The sequence below is a fragment of the Pan troglodytes genome, chromosome 19 (genome assembly GCF_028858775.2).
Source record: "Pan troglodytes isolate AG18354 chromosome 19, NHGRI_mPanTro3-v2.0_pri, whole genome shotgun sequence".
Lineage (NCBI taxonomy): Eukaryota > Metazoa > Chordata > Mammalia > Primates > Hominidae > Pan > Pan troglodytes.
In genome coordinates this window covers 84,136,181-84,159,399 of record NC_072417.2, presented here as the reverse complement: position 1 = coordinate 84,159,399, position 23,219 = coordinate 84,136,181, and the positions used below count along the sequence as shown (strand labels likewise).

At 36.6% G+C, this 23,219-nt stretch overlaps 2 long non-coding RNA genes across 6 annotated transcripts in view; one reads left to right on the top strand and one right to left on the bottom strand.

Annotated features, from left to right (window-relative positions):
* LOC107969313 (uncharacterized) overlaps positions 1-23,219 on the top strand; it is a 178,356-nt gene that overhangs the window by 3,689 nt on the left and 151,448 nt on the right. For 3 of the 4 annotated variants that reach the window (XR_008540116.2, XR_002940248.2, XR_001711069.4), the window contains exon 2: positions 12,848-12,907. This is a non-coding gene — a long non-coding RNA (uncharacterized LOC107969313). Of the gene's footprint in view, positions 1-12,847; positions 12,908-18,293; positions 18,398-23,219 lie in introns of those variants that run through there. The other variant, XR_010153372.1, reaches the window with a different exon arrangement.
* LOC107969314 (uncharacterized) overlaps positions 4,345-23,219 on the bottom strand; it is a 44,513-nt gene continuing 25,638 nt past the window's right edge. The window contains exons 1-4 of one of the 2 annotated variants that reach the window (XR_001711070.3): positions 10,843-10,947; positions 10,170-10,288; positions 6,662-6,858; positions 5,414-5,668 (exon numbers count right to left, since the gene is read on the bottom strand). This is a non-coding gene — a long non-coding RNA (uncharacterized LOC107969314). Of the gene's footprint in view, positions 5,669-6,661; positions 6,859-10,169; positions 10,289-10,842; positions 10,948-23,219 lie in introns of those variants that run through there. The other variant, XR_008540117.1, reaches the window with a different exon arrangement.

Below are 23,219 nucleotides of genomic sequence, written 5' to 3'. Positions count from 1 at the left end.
TGGACACTAGTTTTTTTCTCAGCATCACCTGACTACTTCACTCCAGAAGGAAATATCAATATGAGAAAAATAACACTCCTGATATGATAAAAAAAAAAACCCATTACAAATACTTAAGGCATTTTCAACAACAAAAGAGAAAACCATTGAAGGCTTAGCAAATGATAGAACACGCACATCTCTGTCTCAAGCCAGCAGTGTTACTGTATATATTGGAATGTTTAAGCAGGGACATGTTATAAGAGTACATTTAAAGCAGGGTTTCTCATTCTCAACACTATTGGCTATTTGGGCTGGGTTATTCCATACAGATGTTTCCGGACATGGCCAAATGCCCTTTGTGAGGCAAAAAGGCCCTTATTTGAGAACTAATGATCTAAGTAGACAACACTAACTACTCTTATTTTGTGACTAAAATAAAATAGAAAATTTGGGGCCCTAGGTCATGATGATATGTCTTTTTGCCTTGAAACCTTTGCATCAGCAGTTATAATTATTATTAGTATTTGGTAGGCACAATGAAAAGCCCCCAAGAATCTGGATGTGAGGGAACTAAGATTTTTTCCTTAGAGAGTTAAACCCTAATATGAATGCACAGATATGCAGTCACATAGTTGTTTAATTTCCATCATTCCAGGCAGAAAGTCCTTAGCAATTCTCAATTAAATGAAAGCCTGATTTAGAACCTTGAAAGAAGTTTCTAAATTCAGAAAACTGACTGAAACTATTTCTAGCACATGTTGTATCTGGACATCTATAGAAGTGTCTTGTGTACTAAAAGCTATTGGGAGGATCTTTTAAACCTCTTCCCCACTATGCAAATTTCAGGCTGGCAACAAGATTTGCAAAGAAAATTGACTTTAAACAACATATACGAAAGCCTTTTCTACACCTATTGAGACCATCATGTGGTTTTTGTTTTTAGTTTTGTTTATGTGATGAATCACATTTATTAATCTGTATATATTGAACCAATCTTGCATTCCAGGGATAAAGCCTACTTGATCATGGCGGATTAGCTTCTTTATGTGCTGCTGGATTAAGTTTGCTAGTATTTTGTTGGGAATTTTTGCATCTGTGTTCTTCAAGAGTATTGGCCTGAATTTAAAAATTTTCTTTTTGTTGTTGTTGTTGTTGTGTCTTTGCCAGGTTTTTGTGTCAGGATGATGCTGGCCTCATGTAATTAGTTAGGGAGGAGTCCATTCTCAATTTGTTGGAATAGTTTCAGTGGGAATGGTACCAGCTCTTCTTTATACATGTGGCAGAATTCAGCGGTGAATCCGTCTGGTCCTGGGCTTTTTTTGGTTGGCAGGTTTTTTATTACTGATTCAATTTTGAAGCTTATTATTGGTCTTTTTAGGGATTCAATTTCTTGCAGGTTCAATCTCGGGAGGTTCTATATGTCCAGTAATTTATCTTTTTCTTCTGGGTTTTTAAAGTTCGTGTGCAGAGAGGTATTCATAATAGTCTCCGATGGTTTTTTGTTTTGTTTTGTTTTGTTTTCCTGTGGGGTCAGTGGTAATGTCTCCTTTGTGATTTCTGATTAAATTTATTTGGATATTTTCTCTTTTTTTGCTTTATTAGTCCAGCTAACTATCTATCTTATTTTCAAAAAATCAACTCCTGGATTCATTGATTTTTTTGTATGGTTTTTCATGTCTCAATTTAGTTTAGCTTTGATTTGGATTATTTCTTGTCTTCTGCTAGCTTTGAGGTTGGTTTGCTCTTGCTTCTCTAGTTCCTCTAGTTCCAATGTTAGATTGTTAATTTGAGATCTTTCTAACTTTTCAATTTGAACGTTTAGTGCTATTAACGTCCCTCTTATCACTGCTTTGTGTGTATCCCAGAGATTCTGATATGTTGTATCTTTGTTTTCATTGATTTCAAAGAATTTCTTGGTTTATGTCCTAATTTATTTGCCCAATAGTCATTCAGGAGCAGGTTGTTTAACTTCCATGTCATTACATGGGTTCGAGTGATTTTCTTAGTATTGATTTCTATTTTTATCGCACTGTGGCCTGACACTGCTGGTAGGAATGTAAGTTAGTTCAGCCATTGTGGAAAGCAGTGTGTCAGTTCCTCAAAGAACTTAAAACAGAATTACCATTCAACTCAGCAGTCTCATTACTGTGTACATACCCAGAGGAATATAAATCATTCTACCATAAAGAGACATTCATGCGTGTGTTTATCACAGCATTATTTGCAATAGGAAAGATACCGAATCAACCTAAATGCCCATCAGTAGTAGATTGGATAAAGAAAATGTGAGGCATATACACCGTGGAATACTATGCAGCCATAAAAAAGAATGAGATCATGTTCTTTGCAGCAACATGAATGGAGCTTGAGGCCATAATCCAAAGCAAACTAACTCTGGAACAGAAAACCAAATACCACATGTTCTCCCTTATAAGTGGGAATGAAACAACAAAACCACATGGACACAAAGAGGGGACCAACAGCCACCAGGGCCTACTTGTGGGTGGAGGGTGGGAGAAGAGAGAGGATCAAAAACTACCTATAGAGTACCATGCTTATCACCTGTGTAATCTTTACACCAAACACCCAAACACACAGTTTACCTATATAACAAACCTGCATATGTACCAACAAACAGAAAATAAAAGTTATTTTTTTAAAAGTATACAATGTTGAAGCTTAGCATAAACCTGCCTAAACAAGTATATTTTGCCATCTTAATTCCACATCTGATTTCCTTTCATTCTCAGCTTAAATGTATGCTCTACTAGAAACTGTATCATTAGTAAATTGAAACTTGCTCCTTTCCATGTATTCATCATCTCTAGGAGTGATTCTTTTACTCCAATTCCCTTCATTATGTAATTATGGATCCCACTGTTGCCACTCGTCATTTATTTTCACAGCCTTATTGAGCCATAACAATCACTTCTAATACTGCTTCTACCAGTTTTAAACTTGATCTCTTACCACGTCTTACCTTTTGATCAATTGTCTCCATTTCCTAGTGGCTTGGGTCTGGGAAGTCCAAATATTCCCCCAGAAATTAGCAACAGTAAATTTTAATCCTAGATTTCAAAAGTAGGGGCAGTCTTTACCACAATGGTGGGATTCAGGGATTAAAGTGGAACAAATGGCATTGGATGTTTCTTTATTCCAAAATAATAAATACATGATCCAAAATGCATGAAATGTTTCTCTCCAAATACATTATATAACTAAACAGAGACCACAGCCTAACCATTGTGTTGAATAAAAAAAAATTTGCTGTATGTGTGCTCCTGGCATTGCTTCATCAGAAAGAACCATGGCTGAATAAGACAGTGTGGATGCCCCTCCTCCTCCTCTGACTTTACAGCCAGAGACTTACTACTCATATTTTGAAGTTGCCAGAACTTTACTGCTTAAATCAAAATTAGCTTTGTTACAAATAAGAGAAAGCACTCATTATATCTTAGGCTAAAGAGGAAATGTGGAAACATGCAAGTGTATTTCGTATAACCCAAGACAGGAAGCACCAGAACTGGAAGAAGCCTTCCAAATGGTAGATGCTCCTTCCCTATGCCCAGTTGGGGCTCCGTGCAGGATATCTTCCTTTGGTCCTCCAGGTCTACTCTTTCCTCCTCTTCTCGCAGCTGTCTGCCCCTAGAGCATAATCTATATGAATGCCGTCACATGGCTTTCGTGCCTTCTGGGTTCTGGTTAGATTCAGCCAATGGAGAGGCTTGGCAGATTAGTGATGACGAGGAGAGTGAGAGTGCAATATTTGGCACGCTTCTGTAGGTTCCTGTCAGTTGATTACTTCCCTTAACCACAGACCTATTTTCCTGATCCATATGCAGTTTCATATGATGAATTATTAGAATCTTGCATTTCTCATTACAGCTACTACTCCTTCCACTTATCCTGCTAACTAAGCCCTCCTTAAATTAGCTGTATGTGAGTGTGGCATCTGTTTCCTTCTTGGACTCTAATTGACATACTGATAGAAACTCTTCTCTTCATCTCTATCTCTGTGATTACTGACTCTCTCTAACTCTGTGTGTGTGTGTGTGTGTGTGTGTCTGTGTCTGTGTGTATGTGTCTGTCTGTCTGTCTCTCTCTCTCTTTTTCTCATTACCCCCTCCATCACTTTTCTCTATTCTCGTAGATGGAGGAGAAAGAATATCACCTTAGCTCCTTTATATCTTCCCAGTTCTTGTGCCAACAGGACTCAACTGTAATAGCAATAATTAATGTTATTTTTTTAGTATGGCCCATTCCCTTTTTCTAAACTTAAAATGTATTCTCTCATTAATCCCAACAATAAACCACTAGTTCTATTATCACGTAAACTCACAGATGACAACATTGAGGCATAGAGAAATTGAATAACTTAATTATTCAATAATTAAGTCACATAATGCACATAACGAGAGGAAGAACCTGAATTCTAACCTAGGCAGACATATTTCAGAATATATATTCTTAACTACCATTTTTGGCAGTTTGATATTTAACTTAGACCATCTTGGGTTGAATGGTCAATATTTATTACTCAACTTGACACTGATGGGTTGATGAGGGGGCAAGATACCATTATTTACTTTCCAATGAGTTGGACCTTTGGGAGAAAACTTCCTGAATGGGGTACTAGGCAAAACAATAAAATTGACTAAAACATTTCTTATATTTCACTAGCCTGGGTATGTTATCCATACTTTTTCATATCCCTTGGAAAAGTTCCCAAAGAAAATGTGTATTCTGTATCATTGTTTTTAGTGCCTAGTATGGTGCTTCATACATAGTAGATGGCCAATAAATATTTGTTGAATGAATAAATAAGTATAAATATAAATATATGCAGAATTGTATCTCTTGTATACACATGTCTTTAACCATTTTCTCCCTCCGGTGATGATGGATATATTATGAAAGTTATATCACAGAATGTGAGGGTATTTTATTAATTTCTCCATGTTGGGTAAAATCCAGGTTTCAGTATAGAAGAAGATGATGCGCAGTTAGGGATTATGGCATTGCCACCCTAAGATTCTTATTTTGGATCAAATCTGGAAGTAATAATAAATGCAAGACTGCACAATTATCAACAAGGTAAGATTTTTCAAAAGTGTTGAAACTGTGCAGACTTGTTCTCTCATCTTCCAAGAAAAGATGTTTATATCAACTTAAAATGAGATGAAAATGCCCCATATTAACCTGTATTATAATGAGGACATTACTAACATTTTAGGCACCACTAATTAACCAAAGATATTGGGAAGGCAGTAGAGATGGGTGCCCATAGTGATGGGAGTGAAAATCGGTGGTGGTGGATATTATTGTACCATTTAAAAGGCAGGTCCTCTGTGCTCCTGGGACCCTGGCTGGAGTAGTGGCCCATGCCAAGTTTTTTAAGTAAAGAAGGCCACATGGTAGTTGAGTGAAATTTGATGTTTTGCTTAGTTGTCTCAGACATGTTTACTTTAGTAAAGGGTTATGGAAAGGTTGAATCAATAAACACTTTCTTTTCAGTCAGCAGACTTGCCATGGACATCAGTAGTCATGCTTAAAATGAAACTGGTATTTCTCCATGAATGGGGAGCCCTTCCTTGCTTCCGTGGAGAAAATGAGATACCATAGATGCTAAGGATCCAGCTGGAGACTTTGATACTTTTCATTTGATTCCACATAAGATTTTGAGAAGCTGGTAAATGAGAACACAAAGAATAAGGTTGTTTTCTGGTCTTTACAATCATTTTCCATAAGAAATAATAACTATATTGTGTAAATATTTTATTATCTGTATCCACTAACTTGTTCACTGTATCAAAACAAATGAGGATAATTTCTATAATCTTATAGCCCTAGCTCAAAAATGGATTTTAGGTCTTTTGTTCTAGTTTTACTTTAATCTTTCCATATAGAAAGCCTTTATAAATGAACAAATTCAATTCTCCCTGATAGCACTGTCTTGCCATATGTCTCTAGTAAAAATAACGCAAAAATAGATAAACAAACTAGGAATTTGGAGCCTTAAAATTAGCCATAAAAATAAAAAAACATAAGATGAAAGAATAAATTTTTTCTGCAAATGCAACTATTAGACAATGAAGATAAATTGATGAAATGAAATATATTTTTCAAACTTTTCACTTTCCTACTTTCCCAGATTTACCTAATTGATTATGCTGACTGAGTAAAAAGTTCATTTATGTAACCTTAATTCTGAACGTCATATATAAACACATGACAGGCTTGGAATACTCTTGTCTTTTGTGGGCATGACTGGCTGCTGTAATGTACATGCATAACAAAGCCACTGAACAGGGAAGTTGAAAACAATATAATTTTATGGTGTTTGCAGTTTGTTTTTAAAGAACTTTATTTCTTATTATACCTTTGACACCTAGTCACCATTATTAGCCTGAGAGCTTGGTTTTCGGCAAACAAAAGCTATCAGACATCTTCTTGGACCTAGTTCAACTTGACTATAATAAGGTGTTTATTTAATTTCTTCCACTGTTTTGCTTATCGGGTACCCACAACACACAGGTGCAGATCAAGTGCTATAGTTTTCCCCCTTATTCTTGAATTGGCAGAAAATTATGAGGAAGTATTTCGTGAATTGGAGAAGGCCCAAAAGCTGGCAGGAAAGCTGGGCCATGACACCCAGATTATCATTGCCAGTGAAACCAACCTTGGTGGAATCATCTCATCTGTGCTCCAAAGTTAGATGGCAAAGGCAGTGAAGGCAGAAGAGCCTGGTTATGGACCAGAGATGAATGGGAGGTGTCTGATTCAGGATGTGCAGAAAATCCAACAGCTCTGTTCTATCAATACGAAGAAGAGACCAAGATGTTGCTGAAGGAAATATCCTAGCCACTTGGAATGATGCTATCAGAAGAAGTAAAAAAATGATCCTGTATTGCAAATTTGAAGTAGGACATTAAGTACAGTAAGAGTGAATAAGTTGAGAATACATTTACAATTTAGTTTTGTAAGCAAATGGTGTTCTCATGATAATTTTTGTGGTTCTTTTAATATTTAATTTTACTTTTCACATTTAATTTTTCTTAGTATTGGCGACAAATTGTCATAAGCAATCAATGTTTTAGTCTGGTCTTTCTTTCTAGCCTTTCCACTGTCTTTTTCTCCATGTCGTTTTGCGAACAGAGGCTGCAGTTTTGAGGGGTTTGGAAAGTTGATGATAATAACCTAGCTGAGGGGATATATATAAAAATAATCCTGGAAAGATGAATGTGCAAAGATGTTTATGACAACCTGATAGTGAAAAATTGGAAATGTTTTAAAGTTGAATTGCTGGAGATATGTCAAATAAATCATAGTACAGTTAAATAGAGCAACACTCTGCAGCTATTTAAAACAGTGAGGTAGAGCAACATGCATAGATATGGGAATGCACTTAAATCACATTTTAATTTAGCATAGGTTTGAGTATTTTTGAAAAAAAAAAAACCGAAATGTTTATAGTATCACATTTCCTGGTGGTAGAATTATGAGTGACTACAAAACTGGCCACAAATTCTTCCAATGTGCGTCCTTCTATCAAATATTGGAATCTGTTTCTCTATTCCTTGAAGCTGGGTTGCCCAAGTGAATGGGTTTTCCAATAGACTATTGGCACCAGGGACACAATCAGAGGCTTGAAAAGGGCTTGTACATTGGAACTTGCCTTCTTGCTTCTCCTGGGAACCCTGCTACTGCCACCATGAGAATGAAGCTGGACAAGCCTAATGGAGAATGAGACACTTATGGACCAGCCACCTCTAAACAGTCCCCAGAAATGGAGCCACCTAACTTCATAGCAGTAGAAAAATCTCTCAAGTGAGTCCAGCCTAAATTTCTGACCTATGGAAAAGCAAGCTAAATAAATAATTGCTATTATTTTAAGCCATAAAATTTTGGGATGGTGTGTTATGCAGGAAAACTAATGAAATGCCTATACGTGTGCATGTGTGTTTGAGTGTTTATGTGCATACACATGTTTCTGAAAGGATATAAACCAAAATGTTAGGAGTATTTTTCCATTATCCTAGGTAGTGAAAATATGGGTAAATTTTACTCTTCTCTATCTGGGCTTTCTACCTCCCTCCTTCAATAATCAGAGTTTACCCATGTGATTAAAAACAAAAAAAAAATTTTTTTTAAGAAAAAACCTAAAATTGGAACAATTGCCTTAGGAAAAGGAAGACTGATTAACATGGCTTTTTTTTAAGTATCTCCAAAATGCTTTTTCTTGATAGTCTTATTATACGCTGGCAGATGTTATTGTTTAAAGCATAGGAAAAAATAGATGCTGAGCCTACAGTAGTGCCAATTAAGTTTCTCGCTATGTCTACGTCTCTTTATCTCTTTGCCTTCTTTACAACAATGAGAAAAATAAAAAACTAAGTTGCCTAACACAAATGATGTTCTATAAGTGTCGATGCTCGTATTTCTCATGCTTTGGTTTTGAACAATCATTTATTAAACATAAAACAAAAGTGAGAAAGAGTGAAAATGAAAAGCAATTTGATGCCTGATGGGCTTGATACCAGAATGATAACATAGGTGACTGGAGAAGGTAATGGAACATGAAGTGATAAGGTTTAGATCTGTGTCCCCACCCAAATCCCATGTTCAATCGTAATCCCCTATGTTAGAGGTGGGGCCTGGTAGAAGGTGATTGTATCATGGGGGTGGACACTTCATGAATGGTTTAGCACCATCCCCTCAGTGCTGTTCTTATGACGGTGAGTGAGTGAGTTCTCACGAGATCTGATTGTTTAAAAGTGTGAGGCACTTCCCCCCTCTCTCTTCCTCCTTCCCCGGCCATGTAAGATACCTACTTTCCCTTTGCCTTCTGCCATGTTTGTAAGTTTCCTGGGACGCCCCAGAAGCAGAAACCACTATACTTCCTGTACAGCCTGCAGAACCATGAGCCAATTAATCCTCTCTTCTTTCTAAATTACCCAGTCTCAGATATTTCTTTGTATTTAGCAGTGTGAGAATAGACTAATACACTAGGCAATGGGTTAAGTGGTGAAAGAAATTTTCAGAAGCAGAAGGGACACTTGCCAGATAAGAACTGGGTAGACTTCTTTTGCACTGGGCCTTGAAAATGGATGTAAAGCTTATTACACTCATCACATTTTTTAAGGATGAGAGAGAATAAAGAAACCACAACAGAAACTCCAAGTGGCCTACCAGTGAACCACAAATATCTTCTGAGTGAATAAGTATTCACTTTTATACTTTACACAGTCTGATTATGACTGTGTTTTTTAAATTCCCTGAAGATTTGCTATCTCATTCTTCTTGCCAGCTTGATTTGTATCTTGAATGTCCAATTGCTACTTTACAGGCTGGATTATTAACTCGTTGAGGAATAGTCCCTTCCCAAGGTAATTTTGAACCGATTTCTTCACTTCTGCCTGAACCCTATTTTTGTATTATCCATGAGGCTTAATCTTCAATTTATATAGAATATGTAGACTCTTTCAGAGTTTAGGAATGCACACTTACCAGGTGCAGGAGGCTGAGTCATTTGCAGAAAGATTGAGCCTAACAGAGAACATCCAATAATTATTGTGTGGATAAGAGCTGAGGGCAAATCTAGCCTGTGCGGTTGGTTTTTCAAATCCTATTCTTAAATCTCACAGTTAACTTTTCTACTTCTTATTTTGGTTATTAGGCCGGTATTGGGGGTTGGAGTATAGGTTCATTGAGCCAACTACCGTATGCTGCTCTGCTGGGAACATCTTGAAGATTTCATTGCGTATACCTCTTATGTCACGGTGTTTGTTTTTCAAACAATTTGACATTTTAAGCCTTCAGCAGCCTGGAAAGTTTGCCTTCCAGATGCAATTTCTCTGAACGCCAATTTCCATGTGGTCAATTTCTGCCCCCCTTTCAAACTGTGGGACAAATCCAAATCCCTAGCTGACCATGCTGACTGTCTCTGAAACGCAATTGCCTATCAGGGTTTCACCCAGAGACCGCCAAATACAGTTTTCCACAAACTCACCTAGCCAGGCTGGTGGTGTCTAAAGGCTCAGCCAACAGTGAAACCTCACTTATTTTCTTACTGATACCAAGCCTTTTTATTCCCCCTAAATGTCATATAGGATCCATCTTCTTATGCTGGCACATCAATCTTTTAGTTCTTGGTTTATTTCTTTTGAACATGGAAAACACTAACTTACCACAAGAAATATCTCCCATGCTGTAGACATTAGGTTTCTGGAATCATATACTTCATGCTGTTGTTGTTGTTGTAATTTTCTCATGATTTTCAAAGACATTCTGTTTCCTATACTGCTTGCTAATAAGGGAAATTTAATTCAGAACTAGGTGAACAACGAAGTCAAATTTACTCAGATGCAAAATGGGCATAACATAGTACGTGCTGAAAATGTATAGAGAAAGAAAGTAGGTTATTGGTTGCTTGGAGCTGGAAGTGAGAATGTACCTTGATTATAAAGGTCATGCATGATCTTACCAGGGTGATGAAAATGTTCTAAAACCATATATTATGCTGATGGTTGTACACAGTGCAGTAAATTTGCTAAAATCATTAAGTCGTACATTTAAAATGGGTAAATGTTTAGGTATATACATTATACCTTAATAAAATCATTTAATAAAGGGAAAGTTGTACCTGCATAAGATTCTTTTGATAATTAATCAAAATTGTCTATGGAAAATATCTTCTGGGCTTTAGCAAGTACCCAGTAATCTTAACCAAAATCAGTACCATGTTAATAGTAATAAAAGTCATAAAAGTATTAATAGTCCATAAAAGTCAACTCATTTTCAAGATTCCTCTGGCCCTTTGGCAACTATACTTCACACATGCATACTCACACTTACACATACCTTGACCTGTAGATGTGATTCATTTAGGTGCTCTTGGAGTTTAACTTGTTCTCAGCTGTCATCTCTGTTATCTGCTTTCTTATCACACAGTCTAGCACCAAAAGTCTATTATTGGAATAAAAAGGCTTCAATTTCTTCCTTTTAAACTGTGATGGTTAATATTGTATCAACTCGATTGGACTGAAGGATGCAAAGTGTTGTTCCTGGGTGTGTTTGTGAGGGTGTTGTCAAAAAAGATTAACATTTGAGTCAGTGGACTGGGAAACGCAGACCCACCCTCATCAGTCAGGGTGGGCACCATCTAATCAGCTGCCAGTGCTGCGACGATACAAGCAGGCAGAGGAGCGTGGAAGGACTAGACTGGCTTAGCCTTCCGGCCTCCGTTTTTATCCCGTGCTGGATGCTTCCTGCCCTTGAATATTTGACTCCAAGTTCTTCAACTTGGTCCAAGGGACTCTTGGACCTTCAACCACAGACTGAAGGCTGCACTGTCAGCTTCCCTACTTTTGGGGTTTTGGGACTCAGGCTGTCTTCCTTGGTCCTCAACTTGCAGATGACCTATTGTGGCACCTCACCTTGTGATCGTCTGAGTCAGTACTCCTTAATACACTCCCCTTTAGATATACATCTATCCTATTAGTTCTGTCCCTCTAGAGAACTCTGACTAACACAGAAACCAAATCTTATCTCTTCAAGAATTGTGCATGATTTTTGCTAGACTCAGTCACCATTTTACCAACATACTTTAAAAGATGAGCGGCCCCTCTAGGTTATTTTTCTCACACTCAAAGCTTCAAAGATTTTCATAGCTTTAAACTCCACAAATGCGAAAGTGGATTTCTCTTCATTTCACCTATCCCAATGTTTATTAATATTTTTTTCTCCAGAGACCTCAGAATTATCTTTGACTTGTTTCTTGCTCCTGACTTACAGAAAGTCCCACAAACCCATTAAGTTTGCTCTTGAATGACTCTCTGTCTCCCTTTTGACTCCTTCCCCACTCTGTTTTTTTAGCATCTTGTGTAAGGGTGATAGTGAGAAGAAAACGCTAATTTCATTGCTCTACCAATTTTGTCTACGATATCCTGATTCCCTTGCCAGATTAATGCTCCTAAATGACAGATTTTTGTCATCTTTCTTCTTCTCATTAACCTTACTTATTCAACATTGTACTCAATCTACATTTATTAAAAAATGTTAAATCTAAAAACAAAGTCTGAAAACCCTCTTTCTCTCTCTCTCTCTCTCTCTCTCTCTCTCTGTGTGTGTGTGTGTGTGTGTGTGTGTTAATGTGCAGGTATACAATATTTCATCCCTCCCTCAAAACTCAGAGTTCACCATAGTAAGGTAGAGAACCTGAGACGTCTGTGGTAAAGAGACGCTTTACATGCAGTTTCATACAGAATTTATTACGGTGTTTTGAACACAGAATACTTTAAAAGCATCTTCAGAATCATCTTGTGCAGGACTGTAGAGTGAAATATTAGGCTAAAAATTATTATCTAGGCCGGGCACGGTGGCTCATGCCTGTAATCCCAGCACTTTGGGAGGCCGAGGCAAGCAGATCACTTGAGGTCAGGAGTTCAAGACCAGCCTGGTTAACATGGTGAAACCCTGTCTCTACTAAAAATATAAAAATTATCCAGATCTGGTGGTGGGTGCCTGAAATCCCAGCTGCTTGGGAGGTTGAGACAAGAGAATCATTTGAACTCAGGAGGTGGAGGTTGCAGTGAGCAGAGATCATGCCACTGCACTCCAGCCTGGGCAACAGAGCGAGACTCCATCTCATACCCCCACGCAAATTATCTAAATATGAGACTCAGTAGGTGAGGAAAATGATTAATTTGACTTTTCTCTATCCCAAAGTGGAAGAATTTTGGTTCACCTCATTCAAATTTGCCCCTGTCCCTAACAGGTTTAAGTCTTTCGCCCTTATTCAGCTTGGTTGCATATTTTTTGGAAGTTTTATTTCCTTCTCATCTTTTGTGTCCTTGAATCATTTCAGGACATTTCCCTGAGGAGGTGGCTATGATGGTAGAACTTAAAAGACTTCAGTGGACATAAGGTAAGTATTTTTTCAAATGATTGTTCAAAATTGATTTTTCCAAATGATTGTTCAAAAATGAGCCCAGGTAATCATGCCGGAGTGTGGTAATACAGATACAGAAAATTTGATTTTTGACCAGAGATCCACTCACTTTTTCTAGGTTGGCTACAAATAGCTTAAATTTTAATTAAGTTAAAATTTAACTTAAGTGTCTGCTCTACGCCAATTCATATTATGAAGGTAGCATCAATTGTGTAAATACGTGCAGCCAAGGCCAGGTATTGGCCAGATCACTGATGGAATAAAATGATGTCGCACACTGAAAGCAAGACGTCATTACTACTTAATCTTTCTAGGAAAACAGTGTCACACAAAAACATTTGAATCTATAATTGGCATCTTTAAAGATGCTTGCCATCTGGACCTCACTCGGTTTAATTAGTCATTGCAGGGTGGCGGTTCTCTTGTAAAAACCTTGCACTCCATTAACCTTGACTTTTCACACATTGACATTTCAAGCCCCTTCTTTGCTTTCATATGGTGGAGTGGACACGTTTCCATTTAATAAGAGTCCACCTTGGGATTCATGAGCCAGACGCTTGTTATTTGGCAAGGCCACTCAGCCCAAGTCTATAAATTCTGGCAGCCAGGAAAGGTTGCAGGCAGCTAAAAATGGCAAGAGAGCAGGAGTCATGGGATTCACCCCACCCTTCCTTTAGAGATTTCCAAATAGCATGGTGAGCAAGGATTGGGAAGGGTAGCCGAGAGAAATAACACATAGTAATGAACCTGAATAAAACCTAAGAGTGATTCATGCACTAAGGCAATTTTATTCAGCTGTGGACAGCTACTCCAAGATGGATCATTTAGAAATTTCTGTAGCTGAGACATTTTAGACTAGTATACCTTTTTTTTTTTTTTTTTTTTTTTACCTTTTAAGTGAAGTACTGTTAAACTTGGGGATAAGGAAATAAGGTTTTCTATATTTCAGGACAGTCTGTAACATTCAATATTGTCCTTCTTATCATTTTTCGATTCCCTTTGGTGATTGATTATTTTCTGCAGGTAGATGTCAGGACAATAACCATGGTTGTTCAATAGAATATCTGTACCTGTTTTACACAGTGTTTTTGTTTGTTCCTTTGTTTTTAGTTGGAAGCTATGTAGTGGAAATGGCCATAAGATATGGTAAGAATGATGTCAAGGTAGTTACAGAAAGATTAACAGTCTTGCCTTGCCTTTTGTGGTCCAAGGAAAATCTCTATTTGTAGATTGTAAGGGTTCTCTTGGGCCTTATTGAAACGAAAAATGTTTTCTCTTATACTTATCTTCTAACACTTTATTTCTAACATTATTTCTATGTTTTATTACTACATTTTTCATCATGCCTAGTTATTAAAGCAAGTTATGTCTCTTATAGGACATAGAGTCGTTTCTTTACATTTTTCCTTAATTATTTTATTCCTTTAATAACCACTTATTATGCTCGACTTCTGACCATAATCAAAGTTAGAAAATTTAAGTTTTAAATTTTAACTCTACTCACTGAATCCTGTATATGGAATAACATCAATAGAGACAGTTGCCAGTTAGCAATAGTGTGGTAGAAATTAAATTTGCTAAAGTATGCACAGGATACCTTTTTGCAGTAGTTCTCCAGTGTGCATGGTTAAACCTATCAGTATCCCTAAAACATAGCTATCGTGCTGGGCATAGATGCAGCTCTAGCAATAACATATTAACTAACCAGTTGATTAATTAGCTCTAGCTGTGGTAGCCAGTTGGGATATTTTAGAACTGAAATATAAATATACCATGGACCTCCTCAAATAGGCTCCGTGCATTATTTAAATCAAGAGGCTAACTACTGCCATGCACTAATGTAATATGATCACTAAGGCAATATGTTCCATCTTTATTTTGTGGACATAATGGCCATGCTTGAGTACATTATGAGGTATAAGTACCTGAAGGAGGGTCACCAAGCAGCTAGGGAGAAGCATGTGAGCATTAGGTGGCTTGGAGTATGGACTTCAGTAAAATTGCAATCAAACCCTAAGATTATTAGAAGGTGTTGACACAAAAACCTCTTTACAACTCTTTACAGAGTCTGTATATTTTTATAGCAGCCGCCTATGAAGGCACTTTACTTTCAATTTTATACCAGTTATCTATTGTCACAGTAATACTACATAGCAAATCATATCAAATCTGTGTGGCAAAAGACGATAAGAATTTTCAAAATCGTGAGTCTTGGAGTTGGTGGTTTAGTTGGGCTGAACTCACCTGGCTGGATCCCTTGTCTCAGATGGGATCACTTTCATATCCGGCAGTTAAGTGACTGTCAGCCAGGGCTAAGATAGCTACTGGGCCTGTTTGCTCAATCTCTAGCAGGAGAGCCAGGCATGTTTTTATGGCAAAGGTAGAAAAAGTAGAAGTGCACGTGACCTCTTGTGGCCTGGGCTCAGAACTAGTGAACCATCACTTCAGTAGCATTCTATTGACTGAAACATGTCACGGATTCAGAGTGAGCAAATAGAATCTATAGATGTCACCTACTTAAAGAAAGAAATTGCAAAGTTACATGGCAAAGGGTGTGGGAACAACATGGAGTAAAGGACTGTGGCTGATAATTATATGTGTTTATTCTTTATCAGAAATACTTTTATCAGAAAATCTTAATTTTCTCCAACTGTAATTGATTAGGATGTCAAGCTACAGGTACACATATAAGATGTCAAAAATATAGAATTAGAAAACTTATTAAAGAAGTATCTGTAGAGTTGACATACAATTCTGCTCATAGAAAGGGAGAAGAATGCCTTTTCTTAACTCAATATAGTAAAATCTGTGCCAATTAACAGTAAAATATCAATCAATTTTGGAGATGCCTGGTATCATTTTTAAGAAGAATTGCGAATGTATGCTATGTTAGAACCACATTCTGGCAGAAGGCTTCCTCTAACCTTGTCCTTTGCTCATTCTCTATTTTTTTTAACATCCTACATTGTTTTCCTTAAAGCAAAGTCCTGGTAGGACAAGTAGAGAAACGATCAATCAGTCAATGGGAAACTGGGATAGCTTTTTCTATCAGCCATGAAATATTTTTCAGTGATATAGCTGCAATTTAAAAACTTGAACATGATGCATGAGTTAACCATATTCTAGGTCTTTTATACTAAAGACACCACACCCACTGGAGAAAATAGATTTCAAATATGTGGAGTCTATTGATTATAAACAAGTGAAGTAATGGCAAAATTTTCCTCAGAATAATTTACAAACACATTTTTATGAAATATTTTATAAAACAATGAGAATAAAGTAAATTACCTTCACAAATAGATAAGTAATTGTCCCTGTTTGCCCAGGGCTGAGGGTTTTCAGAAACATGGGACTTTCAGGGCTAAAACTTGAAATGTTTTGGGCAGACTGATCGTCAGTCACCCTATTCACAGTATGACTTTTGGAAGAATAGTTAATAATCTAATATTTTGCATGGGTCAAACAAGTTTGATTAAACTGGGTATTAAAGGTATCTATATATCTTTTGCAAATATAGTAGTTTTATTTCATTTTATATGGACAATTCTAAATTATTCTACTTTACTTTGTTGCCCAAGGTACAAAGTGCAATAGAGCATCTTTTACTTACAGGAATATTGACTAAAGGAATAAAAATAAATACTTTTATTGGTAAATAACAGAAATAAGATGTCATTATCTTTAGTAATTAAAAAACTCAATCTAACCCATCTATTTTTGTTTTATTCTATGTCAAATAGGGAAATGGTGCTGAAAGATTTCTAAGATGCTTTTGCTATGATGTTCTATAACTCTAAGCTTATATTAAAATGTATTCTCTATTAGAGGAAAAGGTACTTAAGAATTCAGACTCACTTTTAAAGAGTTAAATAGCACTGCAAAATGTTGCTATTTTAACAGAACATTTTAAACCAACTAAGTGTACTAACTACTGTTATTGTTTATTTTCTTTCTAGTCTAGAGATTTTTTTTTTTCATTTTAATCTGCCAGAAGGGACCTTCAGGATTTGAGCCTTAACATTGTTCCTAAGACTTGAATTTATTTTTTAATTAGGGTTAAAATAAAAATAAATGTTCACTTTCTAGAGCTATGCAAGTTTGGGGAAAAAAAGAAACTTCCTCATCTGAAAAGATTTAATAGTAATCTATGCTGTAAAAGAGCATTTTGAAAAATATAAAACAAAGAGCTTTCAAAGTGGTCAAAGGCTAATGTAAAGTGATATATTTCAGACCGGAGAGATGGTGTAACTTACTCCTGTCACTGCTGCCTGTTTATTGTGTTTGTCTGGTTGGCCTGGCAACCAGCTCATGCCATTTCACTCATTTTATAACGTTCCTGTAAATGTTAGGTAGGCCTGGATTTATTATACACTGTCAACACCTAAAATGGAACCCACTGCTTAACGTAGTTTATTTGGCTGGATGCCCCTGCCTCCTTGAAAAAAAATGGTGTGTGTGCGTGCGTGCGTGTGTGTGTGTTAAAAAAAAAAAATCTGTAGTGCCTCCAAAAGAAATGTAGCCCAGGCAAAATTGAAGTTGGGTGGCATGGGCTGTGTCAAATGAGCACTTGAGCCCAGGAGCCGTTGTGTTGTTGGCTGGGAATATCTGACTCACAATATTTGTGTCTTGGGTTTACAGGGACAGAGGACCAAAGCCATGTTTATTGCTGAATTTATCATCCCCAAAGAAACCAGATGGCAATCACTGTTGTCCAGAAAGGCCTCTGAGCCATTGGAGGGTGAATCATAAGACTATTAGAAGTTGGACAGATTTCTTTTCTTCTTATTAACATGCTAGTTTCTTCTACTTTATGACAAGGCAGTTTTGATGGAGGCTCAAGAGATACAGTCCTGGAAAGGCTGCATTTCTGATAGCCTTAATTAACTTTATATAAACTATTGAGATGATGGCTGGAGCATTAAGGCAGAACCGATAGGAAGCACCAATCTGATTCAGAAATATTAAAGTGAAATGTGGTCCTCAAGCCAAAACCAGTGACGGCTGACTCAGCCCAGCAATGATGAAAATCACAGACAGGTACCTCTGTTGCTTTGCTCTTGGTCAATCACACATTGAATTAGTGTCCTATTCATTTATTACCCTGCAGGCAGAAGGAGTTTGCTGTTAGCTAGAGTGGACATTTGTTGATAGCTCTGTTCAGTACAAGGGAACAAGTCATTGAATTTTATAATCTTTTTGGCTACCTAGGATCAATATGGTCATTCAGTCTATTCCCCTGTCACTGTGCACTTTAAGCAGGATAATTGTGTGTCTAAGTCAAATCGAAGGTTTGATGGAAATTGTGACACCCTCTTGTTAGGCTTTGCTTGAGGTAATAGTTTTCCAATTTCCTTCCTAGTTGTGCATCTGATCATTATTTAAACATCAGAACAAATGAAAAAGATTCTAAGGAGAAAAATTACCACAAGCATTCAGGCAATTTGAAACCAAAGCTGTTCCAGGTAATTGTTTATTTTTATTAGTTGAATAATTATTCTGACATTGCTCAATATAGTTTGAGATTATAAATCATCTTTTAGAAGAACAGCTTAAAGCTGATTATATCAATTGATTAAACTGCATTTTACTCCCATCCCCACATCCAGCTTACATGTTTTATGAATTAAATAGTGAAGGCAAGTTTTTCCTATAAAAGAACATTTTCCCTCTAATCTCCGGTCTCCAAACCTAATGAACGTGGCATAAACTTTCTGAAGGAAAATTGGAAAATTTGTGTTTAGAGCTCAAAAGAGTATATGTGCCCTTTGACCCAAGACAAATAGACTTCAGGGAATTATCTTAAGGAAAAAATAATAATGTGTGTATGTCTCATATATGTGATATATGTATGTATGTATTTGTAATATATGAACCTATTTTATTATTCCATATGTCAAGTAGGTTTTTCAAAGTATTAATTACCTTAGACATATATAGAGAGATTTTTCTTTTTACTTATTCATATGACGTGTGATACTAAGTTTTTACTATAAGTCTAGTTTAAATTATTGCGATATACCTTGCTTGTTCATGGTCATTGGTTATTTTCATGAGGATGTAAATCTTTGGCATTTGTTTTCACTAATGTATCCCATAACCCAGAATGGTAGCTCATAGTACGTGCTCAATGAACATTTGCTGAATGTGTGAATATTGACTGAATTTCCAAGAAATGCCCATTCATGAATGGATAAAATATCATCCTGTATAAAGTGAATTTTTTTATAGGTCATACATAGTTCGATCACATAAATTTCTATTGTAAAATTCAAAAGTTTTGTTTTGCTTTATTTGACCATATTGGCCTTGCAGCTGTTTTTTGTTTGTTTGTTTGTTTATTTCTTTCTTTCTTTTTGAGATGGAGTCTTGCTCTGTCACCAGGCTGGAGCGCAGTGGCGCGATCTCGGCTCACTGCAACCTTCACCTCCTGGGTTCAAGCGATTCTTGTGCCTCAGCCTCCCAAGTAGCTGGGATTACAGGCACACACCACCATGCCCAGCTAATTTTTTTTTTTTGTCTTTTTAGTGGAGACGGGGTTTCACCATGTTGGCCAGGATGGTCTTGATCTCCTGACCTTGCGATCCGCCCGCCTCAGCCTCCGAAAGTGCTGGGATTACAGGCGTGAGCCACCGCACCTGGCCGTGGCTGTTTCTTTTAAATGCTTGGCCCACCATCACCTTTAGTCTCAATGCGTCGTTCCCCGTCTGACTGGGATACTGTACTTCTGGATATCCACATAGTTAACCCACTTCCTTCATTTCTGCATCTTGTCAAGGAAGTCTCCCTTGACCACACTATTTGAAATTGTAAGTTCTTCCACCCAAACCTCCAGGCCTTTCTTACCATCCTCTGTTTTTTCCATACAATGTATCACTTTCAAGGCCTTTATTTAATGGACTTACTAGTTGATTGTTTGCTCTCTATCTGATTTTATTTTATTTTTATATTGCCCACATTGAGAACAGTATGTGGTATATCATAGATGCTTAATAAATATTTACTAAACAAATAAGTTTTGGAAAAAATACTTTAAGTATTGACTGGTACTGTAAAGTATAAGAAAAATGAAAAAAGTTCTGTCAACAGAAAACTAGTTTAAATATTGGTTCTAATAGTAACATGACTTTGGACAAATTATTTAAACATTCTCAACCTTGTTTCTCTAATGCCCACAATACAAATAACAATCCTCACTGCACAGAATTCTTGTAAGCATGAAATAAGGTAAATGGATGCCCACCATCCAGTGTAATGTCTTGTGCAGAGAAGACACACAATATATATAAATTAATTTTTACTCAACATGTAATAGCATTACATTTAATTCCTTTAAAAATGTCATACTTGGGGCTGGGCGCGGTGGCTCACTCCTGTAATCCCAGCACTTTGGGAGGCCAGGACAGGCGGATTGCCTGAGCTCAGGAGTTCACGACCAGCCTGGGCAACACGGTGAAATCCCGTCTCTTCTAAAATACAAAAAAACTGGGCATGGCGATGTGCATCTCTAGTCCCAGCTACTCAGGAGGCTGAGACAGGAGAATCACTTGAACCTGGGAGGCAGAGGTTGCAGTGAGCAGAGGTCATACCATGGCACTCCAGCCTGGGCAACAGAGCGAGACTCCATCAAAATAAAAAAAAAAAGTCATACTTGGAAGAAAAGCATAGCATATAAATTAATAAAAAGTTATAAATGGGAATGTACAGTAATCAGATAAGACATTTTCATACATTAATATGAGAGAAGATCCCTACATATCCTGAGAGATCCATGGAATATGACTGATCCCCATCACACGTTATTGTTTCAAGTATTTGAGGCTAACTGGCTTGTTTTCTCAACCTTAAACAATTCTATGACTTCGAATTTATTCTCCAAGTAATTTTCCCTTTAAGTTATTCACCATTCTGGCCAAACATTACCTGTTTTGCTTGTATCCTTCTAAAAATCATGGACATCAAGGGTCATTTGAATAATCTTGCATGTGCAAAAATTTGAAATCAAGGAATCAATCAAAGTTATAACTCCTTCCCCTTTCCGGGTGGAGATGCAATTTATCCTAAGTACAACAATATTACCGATTCTTTCGGAAAGCTCATAGGATGGCATTGAAAATACGTTCACTTTAAGAAAGAATCTCGGAAGGCTGAGACAGGAGATTCACTTGAACCCGAGAGGCACTGAGCCAAGATCACGCCACTGCACTCCAGCCTGGGAGACAGAGCGATATTCCATCTCATTAAAAAAAAAAAAAGAGAGAGAGAGAGAGAGAATCTCATTACATCCTGTCTTATCTGCTGGCCCATTCCATTTTGGTTCTTTGTAATTTCTTCAATAAACATGATAAAGAAATTTCTGCAGCTCTACATTAACGACCACCTATATAATGAGATCAAATCTTAATTCTTGGTGACAAACAGAGTAAACATATGGGTAGTTTGTTTAGGCTTTATTTTATTTTTTTTTTTTGATTGTAAAATGCTTTTATAAAGAATACCAAAATAAGGCAATTAACTGAGGACAAGACTTAAAATAGTCACGCTTAAAGACACAATTTACAGGGAAATCTGGTTATTTTATGTGTCCTACAACAATTTAACATAATAATCATAATTTTTGCTGATAACATATACAAAGACATACCAGTATTTCAAAAAACATATACAATTTGGAACACATAATAACATATTTTTACAAATACAATTTGAAAAAGATTTAAAATGTTTTGGAACCCTCTAAAACATTTCAAAGTTAGTCTGAGGTCAAAAAGACTTAATTTGAATTTGATTTGGAAAGTTTATCAAAAAGAAAGTTTCAAAACACTTGATCAAAAATAGAATCACACTCCCTGTGTAATAATAGTCATTTATTTAACCAAAATGATAATTGAAAGATTTCAAAAAACAAAAACCTTTACTCATTGATGGAGGCTTTATTTTGAAATGACTAAATAGCCTGCGAAAACAAAGTTTAACAGGCTCATAAAAGTATGCTGTCTACATAACTAATGTGGACTTTGTTTTTATGTTGCCTATTACAGACTATAAACAGTAACAGTGGAGTCTATCTTTTATTCCACACTGTTGTAAAATGTTCTGGCTGTGACAACGTATATACTGAACACACTTTGCAAAGATGTTGCATTCATTTTTGTATTTAAATGAAAGCAATACACTTAAAATGTAAGATACAGATAAACTTACATTTGAAATGTACTGGAAATAAAATAGGCGTTCTAGGTTCATAAATACATTGCTACTATATACGGGAACATTCTTGCACCAAAATTTGCATGTTTCAATTTGCTCTTTAATCGGTCTATACACCAAAAATCTGACAGCACAGTGGCAGGGCAGTGTCAAGGGAGTAGTGACTGCTCCTTTTAAATGACCTCACAATTTGCTCACTGGTTTTGGGTAATTGGAACAATTTGCTTGGAGAAACCTGTGAGGAATCAGATGTTAATTGACTTTGTCTTTCTTAATTAGCCCCTCAAAAAAACAGGCCTCATTTTCCTGACTGTTTCTTAAGCTGTGTGCTGTGTCCCGTGATACAGTCAAAAGAAAACACACAGGCAGTTGCCTTGGTATCAACTGGCCAAATCTGATTATGACTCTAACTCTGAATGGAGAGATTCCAGGCGTTAGCAGAGGGGTTTTTAAAAAATACTCATAAAAGTGAAATGATACTAAAAAAGTGATTCTATGATTTACTTACAAGGCAGTAAAAAGGTAATACACATTTAAAATCAGGGTTCAAAACATATTCCGGTTCCATTACTGTGATCTGGAACCATTCAAATATAATATCGAGCTCAAGTTATTTGAAAGACCCTTCTGTTTGAGTCTTTTAGATCATGATGTGTATCAGAATTAAGCATGTTTGATATACCTTGTCACTTGACAATAGCTTCCAAATTTCCGCTTTCCCTTTTTGTCCTGCCCCTCTCAAAGCCCAACAAACAGAGTTAAAGACGTTCTACATTGTCTAGAGTCTAGTAGATAGATAGATCACTTATTTTAGGCCAATCCTATAATTAATATTCTTCCTTTTTCCATACCTGTAATGCTACAAACCCAAGAGGTTTGGTGAAGGATGAAGACAGGAGAACAGGAGAAAATATAGACTAGTTTAAATAATACTGTTTTTTATTCTAAAATAAGTAGATTATTTTGCATATATCGGCCAGTATCCCTTACGTAATTTATTTCATGTAATTTTCGTCTTTCTCGTGTGAGACAGTTACTATTTTATCTTTCCCATGTAAATCCCACTTCGGCCACTCAG